The following is a 21,153-nucleotide window of genomic DNA, read 5'->3' as shown; positions in this document are numbered from 1 at the left end:
AGAAATAAGAGGTCAAGTATTAGAATCTAAATGAGTTTGGAAGACTGGAGATCAAATAAGGCAGAAAACATAGATAAAATCCCATCGAAATTTCTAAAACCAATGGGGGAAGTGGAAACTAAACGACTATTCCCTTGATATGTAGAACTATGAGACAGGCGACATAGCATCGGAATTTCAGAAAAATATCTTCCACACAATTCCGGAGGTACGAAAAGCACGTTAAGTAGAAAACTGTCCCACAACCAGCTTAACAGCTTACGCATCCGAGTTATTGACAAGAATAATATGCAGAGGGATGGAAAAGGAAACTGAGAATCTGGTAGGTGACGATCAGTTTGGCTTTAGGTTTGGTAAAGAAACCAGGGAAGCAGTTCTGACGTTTTGCTTGATAATGGAAATAATTTTGAAGAAAAATAAGGAAGAGATAATATAATTTGTCGACCTGGAAAAAGTGTTAGACAGTGTAAAACTGTGCAAGATCTTGGAAATTCTTACAATAACAGGACAAGGGTATAGGGAATGTCGGATAATATACAACATGCACAAGAACCAAGAGGTATCCATATGATTGAAAAACCAAGAACGAAGCGTCCGAAATAAAAAAGATGTGAGGCAGCGATACTGGTTTTCGACCCTATTGTGAGTAAAAGAAAGATTCAAGAGGGTGATTAAAATTCAGTGTGAAAGGATATCCAGGATAAGATTGATAAGGTTCGCTGACGACATTACAATACTTATCAAAAGTTAAGAAGAATTAGAGAACCTGTTGAATGGAATAAACAGCGTAATGAGGACAGAATATGGACTGAGAGTAAGCCGAAGAACAATGAAAATAATGAGATGCAGCAGAAATGAGAACTGCGACGGTGCAAGTGCCACTCTGAAACTAAGAGGCTGGCACAAAAGAGCAACTCGTGGCGAACCGCAACAAATCAGTCACAAGATTGATGAAAAAAAGGACATTAATCTCCACACAGCATAAAATATCTCAGCGTGAAGGCACTAATTTTGGTAAATTACAAAACTTCAGTATCTGCTATTAATCTCAGTAATACATAATAGGACATTAATCTCCACACAGCATAAAATATAGTTTAAGTTACACATAGCTACGTAAATATAGTAAGCAAATAGGTGTACTTCGTCACGGAAGTAAAATTGGATGATGCATTTGACGCATTGAAACTGCCAATAAGAAATACTGATAATACACCATACAATCTAAATAAAATCTATAGTCAGCAAATGTTGTTTGTAGCATACCATAATATCTCATGGGTAGCAGCCTGATGCAACTGTAAAAAGCAGGGAATGAATCTTTTAACCACGCTCGATATTACATACAAGAAAGGATAATATTATTAAGAGGAGTGTTTACGGAATACGGTTCCCTAAGAACGAGAAGATCATGGGAAACAACAGTGCATATCTTTGAAATACTGTAAATGATCTTTCAGTTAAATTTCTGCTCAGAACAATGTATAATGGCTATGTATTTCCTATGGATTGTATGGTTTATTATCATTACTTCTTGGCAGTTTCAGTCTCGTCAGGTGCGTCATACCTGTTTCATTCCTATCACGAAGAACAGCCATTTGTTTAACACATTACGTAGCTACCTGTAACTTGAACTAAATTCCATGCATTGTAGGGATTATTGTCCTATTATGTCAGTCCAGAATGTTACGAGACTGGGTTCGTAAAACCTGGATAAAAATTTATTTGGTAGTTTCAGTGCTTCAAGTGTACTACATTGTCTCTCGTCACATGAGGACAACTCACAGAATTTTCGTACAACCATGTGAAACAGAAATAAAAGTTCTTCTTTGGAATATTGTTCTACTCGGGCGTCACATTGGCTTGAAAGCCGGATACGTCGTCAAAGCGTTGACACTTCATGTGAATTTCTGCACTTTTGCCTTTTTGTGGTAGGATCGTATTGATAACACCAAGTCTCGTCATCTGTGGCGTATTTTTCCAGAAAAGAACTGTCCGCGGTTTTCATGCCAATCAAGTCGCGACAGGCGTCGCCGCACCGTTGTTTCTATTCTGGAGTAAAGTTGTGCGGAACACACTTCCCACACACTTTTCTCTTGTTCAAAACATTCTTGAGAATGCCTTGAACACTTGATTTAGATGTGTTGCTGTATTCGCCAATTTGTGACACGACAACATTGGCACACTACGGCCGTTCCTCCACTAATTACCAGAGCCTGCTTGCAACTGGCTGGTCAAATGCACATCTGTTGTTTACTCTTGTTATTTCAAACTGCCACTGTAGCTACATCTCTGACGTCGCCAGCACATGGAGTACAAAATTAGTCTAGGGACTTTTTGAATCGACGCCATACGTAAATCGATGGCAGCATGATAAGTTATAACACTAGTATAATTTATCAAAATTTATATCTATACATAGCCGGCTGGAGTGGCCGAGCAGTTCTAGGCGCTTCAGTCTGGAACCACGCGACTGCTACGGTCGCAGGTTCGAATCCTGCCTCGGGCATGGATGTGTGTGGTGTCATTATGTTAGTTAGGTTTAAGTAGTTCTAAGTTCTAGGGGACTGATGACCTCAGATGTTAAGTCCCATAGTGCTCAGAGCCATTTGAACCATTTATATCTATACATAGAAAGTCATCCTTTATGTACTCATGTTATATATAAACGCTTACGAATGAGACTACGACACTGAAAGTTGTAGGGAACAAACAAATAAAATAAACAAGTGCGACTGTAGAGATATTACTTCCAAGAAAAGTGACTGAAATGTTGTAATCGTGGAAATTTGAAACTTTGTGGTAAAGTCTTATGGGAAAAAACTGCTGAGGTCATCGGTCCCTAAGCTTACATACTACTTAATGTAACTTAACTTACGCTAAGGACAACACTCACACCCATGCCGTGACAAGGCGCCCCAGACCGCTTGGCTACCCCGTGCGGCTTGTAATCGTGTAGACATATTGAATAAATGAGATGGGTAATCTCTTACAACTGTACAACTTGTGCATTCTTCATCAATTAGACCCGCGAATAGATTAATAGAGCATGTAGTGTGACAGAGAAGCCGTCAGAGAGTGTAGGACGTAGGGATGAGACTCAACCGCAAGACTGGCAAGAGGAACGATATCGGCGTGTTTAGTGTTTGACCGCTACGAACGGGACTGCCTATCCCTGAGGTTGAGCAGGCACAGAGATTTTCACTAGCCACTGTCTCAAGGATATAGCGTGAGTACCTCGGCTCGGGGAGACAGCCGCCACCAGTCAACTGCTATAGGGCGACAGCATGTCGATATAATAGGGTCGCCATCGACTACCGCACTTTGTTAACATCGGGTCAACAGGCAATGAATCACTCACAAGATCACTTATCGGTGGACAGTCATAACTTCCAGAACCATCTTCTCTATGCATTACAGACGCCATCAAGTGTGTTCCTCTGATTAGCGCACGTCACAACACACAGGTATCAGCATGGGCACAGAAACGCCATTGGATGCCTTGTCTGATGAATCGCAGGATACGCTGATGAGAGGAAAGAACGAAGCGTTGACCAGAAAGCTGGTCAAGTAATTCTCATGCGGGGCACGTTTACATGGAAGAAAACGATGCACCTAACCGACGATCGGTATTTGAAGAACGTTATGATACCAGCAGAAGCTGCGGTTTGAATAAAAGAGGCTTTTTGAGAGGCAGTTTAAATCACCCACATCACCAACAAACCAACATTTTTAACTGAGAGAGTGTCCAATAAAGGACTCCCTGACTTTAGAATTAAGTAACATGAAAACTCAAGAAAATATAGCCACAATTTCTGAACTTATCCGAAAACATGCGAGGGAATCCGTCCAAAGAATACTAGCAGTGACTGTTCTCAAGTGCACTAGCATACAGTACTGAGAAGCAGCCTACATATTTTTCCCTTCAAAATCCGAAGCCACCAGTTCACTGTGCAATCACTTACAATGAAGGATTTGATGCTGGCGATATCTGGTCTGCAGATGAAGTATTCTTCTTTCTGAATAGATTCGTGAATAAAACAAAACTGGCGACTTCGGGGCTCCGAAGATCCCCGTTTGTGTGAGGCGAAACCATTGCACACTCCCAAAACTGCAGTTTACGCTGCAGTATGCAGCAGAGAAATTATTTAACACTTTCTTCATGCAATAATCTATAAGTGGCGAACATCGTGTTGCAATGTTGAGACAATTAGTAGCTTTAGATCATCGGCCAGGTACATGATTCATTCATGATGGGATCCAACCGCACAGCACCAAACAGATGTTTCATTTCGTTGATTTCCACTTCTAAACAGAGTCACTGAGTTGGCTTATGCCAAATCTGCTGGCGCAGTCAGGCTTTGGCCTTCATATTTACCTGGTATGACTTCTTGTCACTACATTTTTTTCGGGAACGTTGAAACACCTTGTATACTGAAACTATCCTACAAAGCTGGACGAACTTGAATCGTCAGTTTGTCTGACAGTTGGGTTCATTTCAGGTGAGACGTCACAACAGGTGATTGCTAATATCATTGTACATTTTCCACGTGGTTTAGGGCACCTTGCCATGATTCGCGCGGCTCCGCCCCGTAGGAGGTTCGAGCCCTCCGTCGGGCATGGATGTGCGTGTTGTCCTTAGCGTAAGTTAGTTTCAGTTAGATTAAACATTGTGTAGTCCTAAGGATCGATGTCTCAGCAGTTTGGTCCCATAGGAACTTACCACAAAATTGTTCGTTTACGCCGCCTCTTTACTGCGAGCGGTGGACATTTTGATAAATATTGTGATGGCATTGCAAAGACTGCTTGAAGAAAAAATGGCTCTGAGCACTATGCGACTTAAGTTCTGAGGTCATCAATCGCCTAGAACTTAGAACTAATTAAACCTAACTAACCAAAGGACATCACACACATCCATGCCCGAGGTAGGATTCGAACCTGCGACCGTAGCGGTCGCTCGGTTCCAGACTGTACCGCCTAGAACCGCACGGCCACTCCGGCCGGCACTGCTCGAAGAGGACGAGTTTATTTATGCATGGTGATACAAGCTGTACAGTGTACAGCGCCATTTGCTAGCAGCTTTTGTAACTACTATTTCGAAACTTTTGTTTAAAATTCTTCCAGCTTTCTTACATCGACTTTATTTTCGTGTTATATAGTTTTTAGATCAGGGAGTTATTCACTGGACATCCTGTAGGTAACATTTCGACTTTAGAAATGAAATGTAATTCGATTTCTTTTTCTGTACCTTCAGCAATGCAATGCTCCGCCCAACCTCTCTCTAATTGTACCAGAAAGACATGAGTAGCAGTCAACGAACGTGAAGCTACTGCACCATTGACAGAGATTCGCGTGCCTTGGACTTAGCGTCGTGCACTCTAAGTGAGTGATGGCGACACTCGAGCGATCATGAATTTGTACGATTCTCCATTACTTTCAGTGTCCCGTGGAGCGCATATCGGGACGCTTCGGCATGGTCATCAACGCGTAAGTGGTTCCATACAATACTGGATAAGTGCTTAACTCAGCTGTTCATGAGTGTACTTTGATGAGTTCGACTATGTCGCCATCTTCGACAAGTAATTCTTGCGCTGCTGATATTAAGAAAAGTTGACTTAATGTTGCAGAAAAGTAGTAACTGTGATAAATGTCGTTCGCCGCCGGAATGGATACATGTAAAATGATATGTGCTACACACCTGCAACTGACCTTGTAAAAACAGAGAAATACGTACGAAATGTGCCTAAAAGGCTGAGACAGTTCATTATACAGGGTGATTCAAAAAGAATACCACAACTTTAGGAATTTAAAACTCTGCAACGACAAAAGACAGAGCTAAGCACTATCTGTCGGCGAATTAAGGGAGCTATAAAGTTTCATTTAGTTGTACATTTGTTCGCTTGAGGCGCTGTTGACTAGGCGTCAGCGTCAGTTGATGCTAAGATGGCGACCGCTCAACAGAAAGCTTTTTGTGTTTTGTCCAAGAAGCCCTGATCTTACCCCCTGCGATTTTTTCTTATGGGGGTATGTTAAGGATATGGTGTTTCGGCCACCTCTCCCAGCCACCATTGATGATTTGAAACGAGAAATAACAGCAGCTATCCAAACTGTTACGCCTGATATGCTACAGAGAGTGTGGAACGAGTTGGAGTATCGGGTTGATATTGCTCGTGTGTCTGGAGGGGGCCATATTGAACATCTCTGAACTTGTTTTTGAGTGAAAAAAAACCTTTTTAAATACTCTTTGTAATGATGTATAACAGAAGGTTATATTATGTTTCTTTCATTAAATACACATTTTTAAAGTTGTGGTATTCTTTTTGAATCACTCTGTACTTGAGTATGCTTTGGTACATGCTCTTGTTGATTAAAATTTTGCCACTTCAGTCACACTCGAAGTCGGAAACAGAAGCTTTTCTTCCCATTGTCGATAATCCTATAGACGTTCCACGTCTGTGCTTCTCTGCGGTCGCAGTTGGTGGCATCTACATGGAAGTACCATTTCTGGAGATTACTCCAGTATCTTTCACCTCCAGAATAGAGATGGTTGAGGCTCGTGACCATACCAGTTGGACCTTAGACGACTGGAAAACCGTCACCTGTCGGATGAATCCCATTTTCAGTTGGTAACAGCTGATGATAGGGTTCGAGTGCGGTGCAGCCTTGGACCCAAGTTGTCAATAAGGCACTGTGCAAGGTGGGGCTGTGTCGACGTGGAATGGACTGGATGCTCTGGTCCAGCTGAATCATTGACTGGAAACTGAACTATTTGTTGCCACTCGTGGTCTTCATGTTCCCAAACAACGATCGATTTTTTATGGATGATTATGCGCCATGTCACCAGTGTAGAAGCAGCGTGGCTTAGTATTCCTGCAAAGGCCTCTGAACAACTCGTTGAGTTTTCCCAAGGCATATATTTCGCCTAAAACCGAACAGCCTACCTGCACAAGTGTACTGTATTGTAGCAACAACTTCGTCTCCTATTTGAAAAGTCTAGAGTCAGTAGTGGAATTTGCCGTTTACTGTATCAGACAGAGATGAATCCATCAGAATTAGGAATAAATGGTACAGAAGTTTTTCTCGCATGTGCCGAGTTTCCTAGAGATGATGACTGACCTCTCTCTCTCTCCCCCTCCCCTATTCTTCCCCATTTGTGCTAGTTTCAAAATCTTGGTCACACGTAAATTCAGCCTTTGATTCATTCTTTCTACATATTTCTCATTTTCGTGCTAAGTGGTTCATTCAGCACTGTTTGATAGAAAAAATTTATATTTATAAACAAACAGCATATAAATGTGGTTACTCCACAGTGTCAATTAATTTAGTTAACCAGCTACCATCAAACAATCTGTACCACATAGGTTTGACAGAGGAAACAGAGAAAATCCAAAGAATAGCAGGTTCTTTTAGTAAGTGCGAAAGATGTTCAGCCAACTCAAGTGGCAGATGCTGCAAGTGAGTCGTTCTGCATCATGGTCTGATTTACTGTCAAAGATGCGAGAGGGTACGTTCCTAGAAGTGACAACCAACATATTGCTTCCCCTTACGTATATCTCGTGAAAATATCATGAAGGTAAAATAATCGAGATTCGAGTTCACACGGAGGCTTACCGACAATCGTTCTGCCAGCGGATCACTAGCAGTCTGGAACAGGAAAGGAGGAAGTGACAGTTACACAGACAGTCCTCCGGCACACACCATGGCATGGCTTGTGGAGTACACATGTGTCGGTAACTGACTATCGCAGTACTGGTGTATTACTTTCAAGAAGATATCACACTTGGCGTGTGATATACAAACAGTAAATTATATTCGTGACTGTTGAATTATAATTATTTTTATAGAGTTCTTTGCAATATCAATATTTACATAAAATTTAAAGATTTCATAGAGAGTTTCACAGCTTAATCAATCAAATGCTTTTATAGATGACAAAGAATACCAGCTTGTTGGAACCGCGCTGCTGCTACGGTCGCAGGTTCGAATCCTGCCTTGGGCATCGATGTGTGTGATGTCCTTACGTTAGTTAGGTTTAAGTAGTTCTAGGTCTAGGGGACTGATGACCTCAGATGTTAAGTCCCATAGTGCTTAGAACCATTTGAACTAACTTATTGTTTTACATTATTTAAGCATTATATATTTCCTGAGCAAATACATAAACTGCGGTATAAAAAATAGTGTAAAACCAAGAGAGTGATGTGCTAGGACGATTGTTCCTATTTAAATGTGACTAGTCTTTATTATATAACATTGTAGTATCTTTTGTAAAAAGTATGTTAACAAGACAATCGGAAGAAAGCTTAGCAAGAATTTTCTTTTGATTATTCTGCGTAACAACGTATTTTGAACTGCCTGGAAAAATTAACGGTCTTGAAGACCTGAATTTTAACTCAGAACTACAAAATTTGTAAACATCGTATAAGATACTGTAGATACTGTTTTTGAAGAATTCCACTAATTTTCAACATAGGATATCAATGTTAGTCAAAGATTCTTAAATTCACTTGGAATGGTATTTTCAATATATGTCCAAGCTTTTTCTACTGAACTATTTGATCCTGATAATTCGGTGCATTTTGGGGCAAAATGCACAGTCTTTCAATCAAATTATAGTATGCTATGGCTGGTTGTTCTGTCATTTGTTTAACTGAATTTAATGCAGTTTTAACTACATTATGAAAATTGTATGACGATGCTGACATTCTTGGACGTTTTAACCGCATTTCTTTCTTATTACAGAAAGTTTTGTAAATTCAAGTAATATATAATACTGTCATGTTCTGACATTTATGTAATTGTCGAAAACTTTTATTTCTTGATCGCAGTGCATGGGACTGTAAGACAAGCAGTTTTATATAGATTACTTGCAGTTTGCAGAAAATGCAACACTAAAATTAGTCACTAATAACCTGTGTTGTTTATTTAAAAGTCCAGACAGGTCAGAGAAATATCATACAGCGATATCGATTCTGTTTACTTTGCTCATCGTACTACGATTTGTTGGCATATAATTAGAATATCACGCTATCTATTACGATACCAACGACGGCTTTCATTTGTTGCTTTGAATCGCGGAAGATAATTCCATTATATGGCCTCTTGGTCAATTTCAAAGTAATATTACACAGCGAGGTATTCTAATTACATTTATATTGCAATGGATACCTGTACCGAATGCATCTCTGAACAACTAAAATGTGTCATACCTAGTCTTAAGGCTTTTCTGGAATCTTACAACCAGAAGCATCTAATACACTGCTGGCCACCGTAAATGCAACACCCTGAAGGAAGCATCCGAATCAAGTGAAATTTACACCATGGGTTTGCAGCGGTAAAATATGCAACATTAGAATTTCAGCGCAGACGCACATCACGCGCGCCTGTGGCGCCACCTCATAGCGCCATTTAAGGCTTGGCGATTTCGACGAGTGTACGTTCGGCACGTGTGTTTACCTTGTGGTTGTTTCACAAGACGATCAGTTATGCCTCGTAGACAACAGCGAACATCTTTTGATCAAGTATCCGAGTTCGACAGAGGAAGGATAGTGGCTTACCGAGATTGTGGATTATCATACAGAGAAATCGCTAGTCGTGTTGGACGAAACCAAACAACTGTAATGCGGATATGTGACCGTTGGATGCAGGAGGGTACGACGGACCGACGTGGTCGATCGCATTCACCTCGGTGCACCACTGCACGTGCTGATAGGTAAATGGTGCGCATGGCAGTGACGGATCGCTCAGTGACATCCCGAACCATAGCACAGCACATTGCGTCTGTAACGCATCATCCAGTGTCTGCGCATACCATTCGACGCCGTTTACAGCAGAGCGGTCTGTCCGCAAGACGTCCATTGCTTCGTCTACCATTGACACAGAACCACAGACGTCTCCGTCGCCAATCGTGTGATGACAGACGGATGTGGACGGCAGAATGGAATGACGTTGTCTTTACTGACGAGGCACGCTTCTGTCTGCAACAGCACGATGGTCGAATTCGAGTGTGGAGACACCGTGGAGAGAGGATGCTGGACAGCTGCATTATGCACCGCCACACTGGTCTTGCAGCGGGTATTATGGTATGGGGCGGTATTGGATATTACTCTCGCACGCCTCTAGTACGCATTGCCGGTACTTTAAATAGCCGGCGCTACATATCCGAGGTGCTGGAGCCAGTTGTCCTTCCTTACCTTCAGGGCTCGGCCACAGCCATATTTCAACAGGATAATGCGCGACCACACGTGGCACGCATTGTCCAAAGGTTCTTCGTCAATAACCAGATTGAATTGCTTCCCTGGCCGGCTCGCTCTCCGGATCTTTCGCCGATAGAAAACATGTGGTCCATGGTTGCTCAACGAGTGACCCAGATTACATCCCCAGCTGCCACACCAGATGATCTTTGGCAACGTGTGGGAGCTGCTTGGGCTGCTGTACCCCAGGAACACATCCAACGTCTCTTTGACTCAATGCCGAGACGTGTGGCAGCGGTGATCTCCAACAATGGCGGCTACTCTGGCTACTGATTCTGGCAGGAACCACATGTCACAGACGTCTGTAAACGTAATCATTTGATACTTGGTCAACATGTTATCTACAAAATAAATCTTGTTGTGCTACCTCTTGTCTTTCTTGGTGTTGCATTTACGGTGGCCAGCAGTGTATAATTACCTGTAATAAGAGCTATAAACATTGATGTGGCTACATGAAAAGTGTGACATCCGTATGTACACACGTTACTTCTGCTAAATAGATGATCAAAAATTTTGATATTGTAGAGATTATTATTCTGAAACAAACGTAAATGGGTAATTCTTCAAATTTTCTTTAAGAAATCGATTATGACAATGATGGCTGCTCTCATAAACACAAAGCAGTAAATCTTTATATTATATACAAATAATAATAAAAAGAATAGTAATTCTGAAACAAAAATTAATTAGTTATATGTTAGCGACATTCCACAGAAAATCTGTAGTGAGGAAGCTTGCAGCTGTCGTTCATCCCATTTCTTCCCCGACAACTCTGGATTAAAACTTCAAGCAGTAACTGTCTTTGTTGACGACGACTTATTGGCTTTTGTACACAAAGCTTCAGATTGTGGAAAGGTTTTCGGTGTATTAAGCACATTACTGGAGTCTTCGTTGTGAAAGCCGTTCTGTAGATAAAGTTTAGCAACTCAGAGCTCAAGTTATAACTGAAGACTTCTGCCAGTGATTAAGCAGCAGAGGAAGGGGAACAGAAAATTAATGCTGCTGGTGCAGCAGTCGTCCCAGAGATGCTATAATTCTTCCTAGCTTATTAACGCAACTCCAAACACTTAGTGGCGTCTACGGTAAACAATGCGCCATTTTATGGCGAATAATGTAGCAACGTATGGACAAGACAAGATTCCAGCAGAAACTGGGCTTTCACAATAATGAGTGGACTAGAAAATATTACTCGGCGTACAGTGAACAGTTGAAGATAGTATGTAGTTCCTTCCAGTTTAAATTGACTACATTTATGCAGGATCGGTACCATTACACATCTGTTATGTATGTGAGGTACAACTTTGGTAAAGTTTGTTGAGAACGTGAGACGTGATTGCTGACTGTAGTATAAAGGACCCATAGGTTGTAAGGTTCTCATAAGCTTTCTGATATGGTAAATATTTCACCTTTACTGTACTGGGACAAAGAGGAATGAAAGCACTACTTGTGTAGTAAATAAGATCCTTGACTGTGTGTTTAGTTTTATCTTTGGCTGAGTTGTTATTCTGTTGTGCAGCTTTGGAGCGTTGTTATTTGAGGCTTAGTAGCGTGCAGTTGAATTTTTTTTAATGCATTCTTGTCCATTTTGTTCATAGAGAAGATTTTACAGGAATTTTAAAGGTATGTTTGAAGTGTCCTTCTAATGATAGAATATTGTAATTTTTAGAGTCTTTTTATGTTGTGCAGTGTTTTTGACAGTAATTAGAATGTGTAATTCCTCAAAAGCGATTTTATTTACAGCAAAACCCACCTCCATGATTCATGGTAAAGTTTTGAGTTTTTATCCCGTGTCCATTGTACCTTACGCCACACGAAGCAACAGACTGTTTCTGACAAAAAGAATTTAGAGTAGATTATTTTTAGCTGATACTTCTCCTGACTTGTATTTGCTTTGCCGGCCGGTGTGGCCGAGCGGTTCTAGGCGCTACAGTCTGGAACCGCGCGAGCGCTACGGTCGCAGGTTCGAATCCTGCCTCGGGCATGGATGTGTGTGATGTCCTTAGGTTAGTTATGTTTAAGTAGTTCTAAGTTCTAGGGGACTGATGACCTCAGAAGTTAAGTCCCGTAGTGCTCAGAGCCATTATTTGCTTTCGAGAAGATCAGTACTCTAGACACAAAAACAGCATGCTTCGCAAGAGGCAGATCTCATCTTGCATTTTTGTGCAAACAGTATTGTGGTCAGGACTGTCAGGTTGCGTGCTAGCCAGTACATTATTTTCAGTGAACAGTATTAGTAATTTCAAACAGTTATTTTCTTCCGTCTACAGCAGTATTTTTTTTTTTTTTTTTTTGTCGATATCCTTAGTGTAGCACTGCACTTCATATCATACAGTATTCATAATGTGCTTAGATACTGAGTTTTAGTTACATAGTTTTCACTGAGCACAGTTTCTGTAGGCATTTAAGTAGATACATTTTCATTATTTCAAATTTTGCATTTCATGAAGTTTAAAGTTTTATTTCACATGCGCAACACAAGGCCAACCAACAGTCAGCTTTGCTCATTAAGTGAATGCGTTATCATAAGTACACGTTTACATCAGGGGAAAGGTTTCGAAATCAATGTATTTAGTTTTCTCACACACAGACAATTATTTTTATAGAAAGCTTACAAGGGTGCTAGCAGTCCCTAACAACGCTGACCTGTTTCCAATAGTCTGTTAGGTGCAAAAAGTAATGAATAAGCAAATATATGAGAACGAACATGTGTAACATAGAGTAGCAAAAGACAGAGTACAATTTGTTGTGCGTGTAGTAATATTCGTAGAAAATAAATGAAAATAAAATGTTGCACGCCGTTTGGATACCTGCCAACGAACATGCCAATACTCTTGGTCGTAATTTAGAAAACTTTGATATCAGCTCTTGCTTTCCTTTCGTTATGACATAGAATTAATGCCACCAGATGACACAGAGGTGTTGCGTTCTAAACAAACCACTTGCAGAGAAACACTGTGTATGGCTTCCGTTGATAGAAAAATTCATTTGGATACAAAGCAAACTCTTCGATTATAAAGGATGTAAACAATATTCCCGATTAAGTTATCTCCGTTATGACGCAGAAAAGGTGTGTACATGTTGCGGAAAATGACGACGCGGATTAACAAATAACCCATTCTACAAGCTAATGCCTAGAGACTAAAGGATTAACTCATGATAACTTTATAATTGCTTCCTTGCAGTTGGCTATGTGATAGTTACATCTACGTCTACATTCGCTTCAGTACTCCACTAATGAAGCGACGTGCTTTTTATTGGATCATATATTAGGTTTTTTTAGTGCTCCTGAACGGATCGGTAAAATAGTCTTAATATATGATCCAATAAAAACTACGTCATGTCCTTAGTAGAGTAGTGAAGGGAATGGAATGGACATTGCCTGTTCACCTCTGTTCGAGCTGTTGTTTTCCCAATTCTGTCTGCACCAAATACACGGCACTGATACGCAGTGGGCTGAGTGCTGTTTCTAATTCTCCCTTGAAAACGCATCTTTAAGTTTTCTAATCTGGTTTGACGTGAGTTGTACGGCGTCTTCCGAGGGTATGTGATGGCATTTCAGTGATTACAAAATCGAATAGAATTTACTAATAACTTGGCAGTATGAACCACTTTCCACCCCGTCTGTCCTTGAAGCTTGCACTGATTCTGTAGGGAACAGTTCGATAACGGCGACGTACTTTCTCCTGGGGCAAGTAGGCCCACAACTATTATAAGTGGTCCTTCGTATCATGGATATTGACACTCGAACACAATTGACGTCCGAGCTGGTACCACAAATGCTGTATCGGGGGCAGATCTGGAGGTCACAGACATTTCATAGGAACCATTGCCATCTGTGAACGAGCACTGTCCTATTAAGAAGTGGCACCACAGTATTGTCGCGTGGTAGGTGACACATGAGGTCGCACGATGTCCGTGACGTACCATTGTGTCAGCACAGTTACACTAACAGCCGTGACCTCACGTTTTACGTCATGGCATCCTATACAATGATGCCAGGAGTAACACCACAATGCCTCACCAAAACATTGGAACATCGGGATCCCTCATAGGTCGTGACCATACTCTCCGACGTTGGTCATCCTGGGTAGCGCAGAACACAACGCGACGCTATTCATCAGCAGTCAGTTTATTCCGGTCGCCACGCTACTGCGAACGCAACTGTTTGTGTTGTGGTGTTAACGACAGCCCGGACTTACGTGCAGTGCGAGTCAGTTAACTGTTCAGCGTGACTTTCGTACTAGGTATGGTGTGGATCCTCCTACAGCACAGAACATTAGTCCATGGTATGAACAATTCCGAAAAACAGGTTGTATGTGTAAAGACAAATCGCCGGGCCGTCCCCGGGTGTCTGACACAGACGTCAAACGTATCCGCCGCATTTTCACAAGGATTTCTCAGAAATCCGTCCTCCGTGCAGCTCGACAGCTCAACATGCTCCCGACGTCCGTCTGGCTTGTGTTACGTAGACGTTTACACATGAAACCATACAAAAATCAGCTACTACTAGCTCTTCGTGAAGGTGACAAACAAGAACGTGTGGATATCTGTAGTTTCGTTCTTGGCAAGATGGAGGATGACAGTTTTCATTCACTCTTAGTGTTTGCTGACGAGGAAACTTTCCATTTCAATGAAAAGGTGAACCGTCATAATGTGAGAATATGGGGTACGGAACAACCACATGAAGTTGTACAACATGAGAGGGTCGCTCCAGAATTTAATGTGTTTTGTGCAGTTTCAGGGGTAAATGTATATGGTCCATTTTTATTTGCCGAAAGTTTACAGGAAGCACATATCTCGACATGTTTGACAACTTTCTTTTCCCACAGTTGGAGACTGATTCGAACGACTTCAGTTAGCAACAGGATGGGGAACCGCCACACCGGCATCTGGAACTGCATTAATTTTTAAATCGAAGGATTATTGAGCGACTGATCTGTCGCACTGGACCAAATGATTCAGCCTTACACTACTGGCCTCCAAGGTCGCCGGACCTGACTGTGTGTGATTATTTCTTGTGGAGGTTTATAAAAGACTCTGTTTAAGTGCCTCCGTTACCAACAACAACGAAAGAACTGAGACATCGCGTAACAACAGCTGTAGAAGCTGTAACTCAAGACATGCTTGCTGCAGTTGGGAACAATTTGAATACCGCATTGACAATGTCATGCATCTCAAGGGTTTATTAGTTTCAGAAACATAGACGTGCGAAATTAAATGATTCTTTCTGATGCATTATGTACGGAGATTATCTCTTGCGGTGGCCATGTATGTTCGGAAGGAACCATTACGACGAGAATACCCGCGATCACGTCCCCTTAATGCGACCATTGTCACATCCGAATGCACCACAAATCTGCATAACGCACGTTCCGACCAGCTGTCTAAATGGAGGCACAGTTCTGGCGAGATCTGATACCGCTGTCATGTCCGTGTCGTTCACAGAGGTCACTCAACATCTGACCGTGTTCATGCCCAGGCCTGTTACCGCCGTTAAACGCGAACAACTTTAATGTACTCTGGTGACCTTTCTACGTCTAGCAGAGAATTGGAATGACAGTTATTTACATACCCGCCGATGGTGTACGTGTACGATATTACAATGACATCCGACCATGTCTTCTGGACACTTTGAGAGTGTCTCATACTTTGTCAGTTGAACACGTCAGCGTCTATTCACGTCACTCGTCTTTGTAGACGCTCATTGTTCCTGTGCTTCCCTCTCCACAAGGTACTGAAAATATCACTTGTAAAGAGTGAGGAAGTTGAGTTTTCCATAACAAAATTTTTGAATCACATGCTAAATTCCGGGAAAAAGATAATTTTGTTACACTTAGGTCATAACGCGTGTTTTCAGAATATGTTAAAGCATTCTGTGGTAGTCCTGTAAACTGTTCTATTTCCTTTTTCTATCGGTGTAACGTTAGAGTTATTTTGCAGTCAACAATAATATCTCTGCTCAAGCGAACGGGGATAATTCAGTCGCAAACCATGTACAGAACTTGACAGCGATTTTTTCGGGCACTTGGGCGTTATTGGGTTATAGCGTTTGTACTAATTGCTGTCTGTCACATTAGCAGTGACACGATTATTGAATTAAGGAAATATCCCTTGATTTTCTTTTGTGACGGGTCATTGGAAGACAGAAGTCGGCATTCAGACTTTTGCTTTCCTAATCTGTATTTCGGCTTCTCTCTCGTCCACAGTATATGCCTACTTATTTTCGTACCACTGGTATGATTAACACTTTATCAAAATTTGTTATGGTTTGACAGCAGGTGGTGTAATACTGCTCATCTATGGTAGTTATTTAAAGCTTTCGCCTCTTCTTGCTGACAGTTGTGCGTGTTGTAATTGAGGCCTGCCTATTTGCAGAAACATGCTTTGGTTTGCAATTGCTGTACTGTATTTGCTGTTGCCAGAAGGTCCTTAATATTGTTGGTATACTAAGGGAATCGTCTAGGGCGTTTAAATATTCTCTTGGTATGTATTTTACTAGAGAATGGTCGACTATTCATTCGAACATAATAACTAAACGCTGAGTGCCAAATTATTTTGTTCTGAATACAAGCAAGTGCCTCTACAGTATCCAAGACCATGCTGCCATGAGAATCGATTCGCAAAACTTCAAATGCAATAAAAATACACTTCATTGCTATGGTTTCGATTAGTGAAGATAGAGCGAGAAGGACTTGTAAGTGTTAAAATTGGAGATGCGAATAACGTACCAACCGTCTCCTTTTTATGGTAACCAAACCAAACATAATTCGATAATTAGGAATGAGCAATGATGACGCTAAGATTATAATCTAATGATCTGTTACATAATGGCGTTCCTACTAGAAAGCTGTCTCCTAATACTGTTCACTTTCGGCTATAAAATTTTCAGCCAGGGTTTAGATTTGCCAGGTCTTTCTCACTCGGCTTTTGGTGAGGGACATCTCTTTTTAATTCAAGGGCTCAATGTTTGCGAGGATAATCTTCAAGTCCTTCTCGCTGAGTTTTCAGGAACTACTGTAGGAGGCGTCGGTGTGCCGCAGTCCCTTCCTGCTCCTCAGCAGCCGAGTACGGTGCCTTTCGCGAGTTCTGCACGCGCCAGCTCAAGGCAGACAGCTTCGTCCGCCCAAAACACACACGCCATGATACTCGGTGCAGCGACAAAATTCTCGCTTTTCTATACTGTGGCAGATGTTTATCGACTTCTTGATGATCTCTTCTAATGCTCGTTTAACTTTCGGTGGTAAGGCACCGCTTTAATCACAAGCACTTCTCTGTGGGCGTCTCCTTATATTTGATCGAGCGAAATGCTTCACTTTCTCTCACCCATGGGCATCGCAAGAATTCAAGAATACCAAGATGAAAGTAGAACCTTGATTAAATTTTATTAATAATCTAGTTAATTGTGGAACAGTGGGTTACAATACGAGTAATCATCGAAAGGCCTCTCCTCTGTTAAGCTATTGACAAGTAACGAAAAGTATTTGGTTTCTCAGGTTAAGGTTTTTATTTTTACACTGTACTCAATTGTGGCTTACATAATTGAAAATTTATTTAAATTGCGGATATTACATAGCTACCAGCTAGGTCCTAGTCTCTCAACTGGACGTCATGTAAGTGTGTCGTATGTTATTTAAATGCAGCTACCAAAGCAGTTTCTGATTTGCCCATATGTTGCTGAGAGGAGCTAATTTTAAACCATCCCACAGAATAAAATGGATCGAACCTTGGAGAGCGTTAAACACTAAGCACAGAGCCAACGAAACTCAACGCGAATTCAGTTCCGGGTATATTTAAAATGATGTTGGCCATACGTTTATGTCTTATCTCGCAAAAAGAAAATAAGTTGCCAATTGGCTCGGCACTTTCAGCGTATGTTGTGACTCTGGGATATTTCGACAAATCACGTAAGTGTCGTCGTCAGGAGATGATATCGAAACATCTTTACGTTTTAGCTCTCCTGCGTACCTTCCCGAACTAGCATTCCTGGAAGAAAGGATATTGCGGAGACGTGGCTTAGCCGCAGCCTGGGGGATGTTTCTAGAATGAATTTTCACTCTACAGCGGAGTTTCCGCTGATATGAAACTTCCTGGCAGATTAAAAATGTGTGCCGCACCGAGACTCGAACTCGGGACCTTTGCCTTTCGCGGGCAAGTTCTCTACCAACTGAGCTGCCCAAGCACGACTCACGCCCCGTCCTCACAGCTTCAATTCCGCCACTGCCTCGTCTCCTACCTTCCAAACTTCACAGAAGCTCTCCTGCGAAGTAGGTGAAGCTTAAAACAGCACAACATTCATCATATTCCTGTTTACCTTACTAGTGTCGATAGGAATTCAAATTCTACGACTCAGGTTTTAGATCCTGTTCCTGGTAAAAGGAGGAAGATTATTCTTAACATACTCCGGAATTAAACTGCTTAGCAGCTTTAATCTGGATTGACAAAAGAGAGAACATGAAACTGAAAGTAGAAAAAAACATTTTCACTATTTCGCTTCCTCTGGGTAATTTGAACAACCAGTGTTACATGTATTTTCTTCCTTTCATCTTCTTTATTTACGTGGATAATCGTATCAGGGAAGACTGTCTACTATCCTCCGCTACGCCTTACGTGGTATGTAAGATTTTCTACTTTATATAGCGAAAGAAAAGTTAGGATGAAACATAGAACTAGTACATAGCGTACATCCATCGACAATCATAACGAAAATTATGTATTTATTCTCACAGGCAAATAACATAGATATCTGAACAGAAAAAAGTTGCGGGAATCGTATAAACGCAGTCGTTCAGCAGACTTCAGACTACAATGGTAACCATGGTTGCATGGTAAATGCTGCCAACACATTTAGTTGTCGCGTTCCCGTGGCACGCTAGTGAGTTCAGTTGGTCCTGCAGAAGGAAATCTACGCACCTCAAATCAGCAGACCTCTCTGGCGAATACAAGTAACCGTCATGCTCAATCCAATGAACTTCTCACTCTTAATGTGAAATTTCACGCAGTATGCCCACGGAGCACTAGCGCACCAACCAGTTGGATCCAAAGCAAAATGGCTCTGAGCACTATGGGACTCAACTGCTGAGGTCATTAGTCCCCTAGAACTTAGAACTAGTTAAACCTAACTAACCTAAGGACATCACAAACATCCATGCCCGAGGCAGGATTCGAACCTGCGACCGTAGCGGTCTCGCGGTTCCAGACTGCAGCGCCTTTAACCGCACGGCCACTTCGGCCGGCGATCCAAAGCACTTTTAGTATTAAAGACGTATATTATTCTACAGAACTAGATTACTGTTCTATGAGAGGGGAATTATCTCATAAAAACAATGAAAAAATTCGTCTTTAAAATTTACAGATTTATGAAAATCGCTTTTGCACGCATTTTTGCTCGAAATAAGGGAACAGACAAGACGTCAGGCGATATACCAGATGTATAATGGCGATAACACAGTAAGTCGACGTTATTCTCTGTCAGATAATTGTTTTACGTGCCGTGTGACAAGTGTAATTGTCGTGATGAATAATGACGTGATGTTTTAGTTGTTATTCCTGTTTCCATCGAAGACTTTGAAAAAGAAAATGTATCATACAGAATTACCTGCTTTTCAGTTTCCTAAAACAGTGGACGCTTCACTGCCAGCGTTAGCAACGAAACGAGTGATGATTTCCTTGGAGGCTAGCCACGAACGAACGACTTTCGATTATTTCGGATTTTCTTGGAACACTCAAATAATTGAATGCTTCTCAGTTTCCGGCTCGCATGAATGTATCCAAGTTTTGTCTCTTGTTGTAAAGTTGTACACAGAGTTTGCATTGCTAATTTTTTAGTATTTCCTTACACCAACTCATATGCACCTGTTTCTTTTTATTTATTTATTTTATTTTATTTATTTATTTTTTTTTTTTTTGCGTCCGTCAAATTGAACGGAATCCCTTGGAAAACTGAATGTTGTGCAGTTCTCGATATGTCTAAAGATGCCTGTACCACATGGCGTTCCTCTTAAATCACATTGGGCACAGATGTATGTTGAGAGGCAGTACTGGTCGGCCCTCAGGAATTTCATTGCTGACAGAAACACTACAAAGACGAACAGCAAAACAATTGTAAATAGTCTTTTCTGAATATGACTGATTACCAGAAGTTTCTACGAACGATTATAGGTGTTGTTTTTCAGTTACACCGTCACGAAAATTGGAAAAAATTCATCCAACGAAAGCCTTCGCCTGAAGTTGAGAGGTGGCATGAGCCCCCTCTCATATTTCTATCTTACGATTTTCCTCTCTAATTGCATACGGTGAAAAGTCGCTATTCCTTCACACGTGGACTTCCCACGCAGCGTCTCTCATTACCCGGGTGGTTCGGTGACAGGCGGACTCTGCTGATCTTGAAAGGGTTAATCCGACGGGTGTGAGGGAGTCGAGTGAATGCTTTCCAGACGCCGACATTGTCAAAAGACACGCCCACAGGGGCCTGAAGTAGCGGCTAGGCTAGAGGTTCCGTTACTTCGCAGAAACTTAGCGAAAACACTTTCTGGCGGGCTACCAGCGAGGCGTGGGAATGACTTGTGTACCCAGGCAGTTGTGGCGGGAAAATTCCCCTGCTTTCTGCAAAATTGTAACTGTGATTGGCTTGCTCAGGGCATAGCTCCGTGACGTAGCAAACTCAGCGCAGAAATTGGCGCCAAGAATCTCCATTGGTAGAATGGTAGTGCTCCGGCAACAGAGTGGAATTTTCCGCCGCTTTTCGAGTTGCTGATTGGAACGTTTAACCACAGCAACTGTCATGGGGGCGGGAATGTTCTGTGTTCGGCCTGTATGGGTGCTCTAGAGGAGTCGGCTCTCATCTTTCGGTTGGAGTAGGTTACAAGACTAAGCTCTCGCTGCTCTGGACAGCTTGCCTTCCGTT

The sequence above is a fragment of the Schistocerca nitens genome, chromosome 2, assembly GCF_023898315.1.
Source record: "Schistocerca nitens isolate TAMUIC-IGC-003100 chromosome 2, iqSchNite1.1, whole genome shotgun sequence".
In the NCBI taxonomy this organism is placed as follows: domain Eukaryota; kingdom Metazoa; phylum Arthropoda; class Insecta; order Orthoptera; family Acrididae; genus Schistocerca; species Schistocerca nitens.
Note: the sequence above shows the minus strand (reverse complement) of the source record.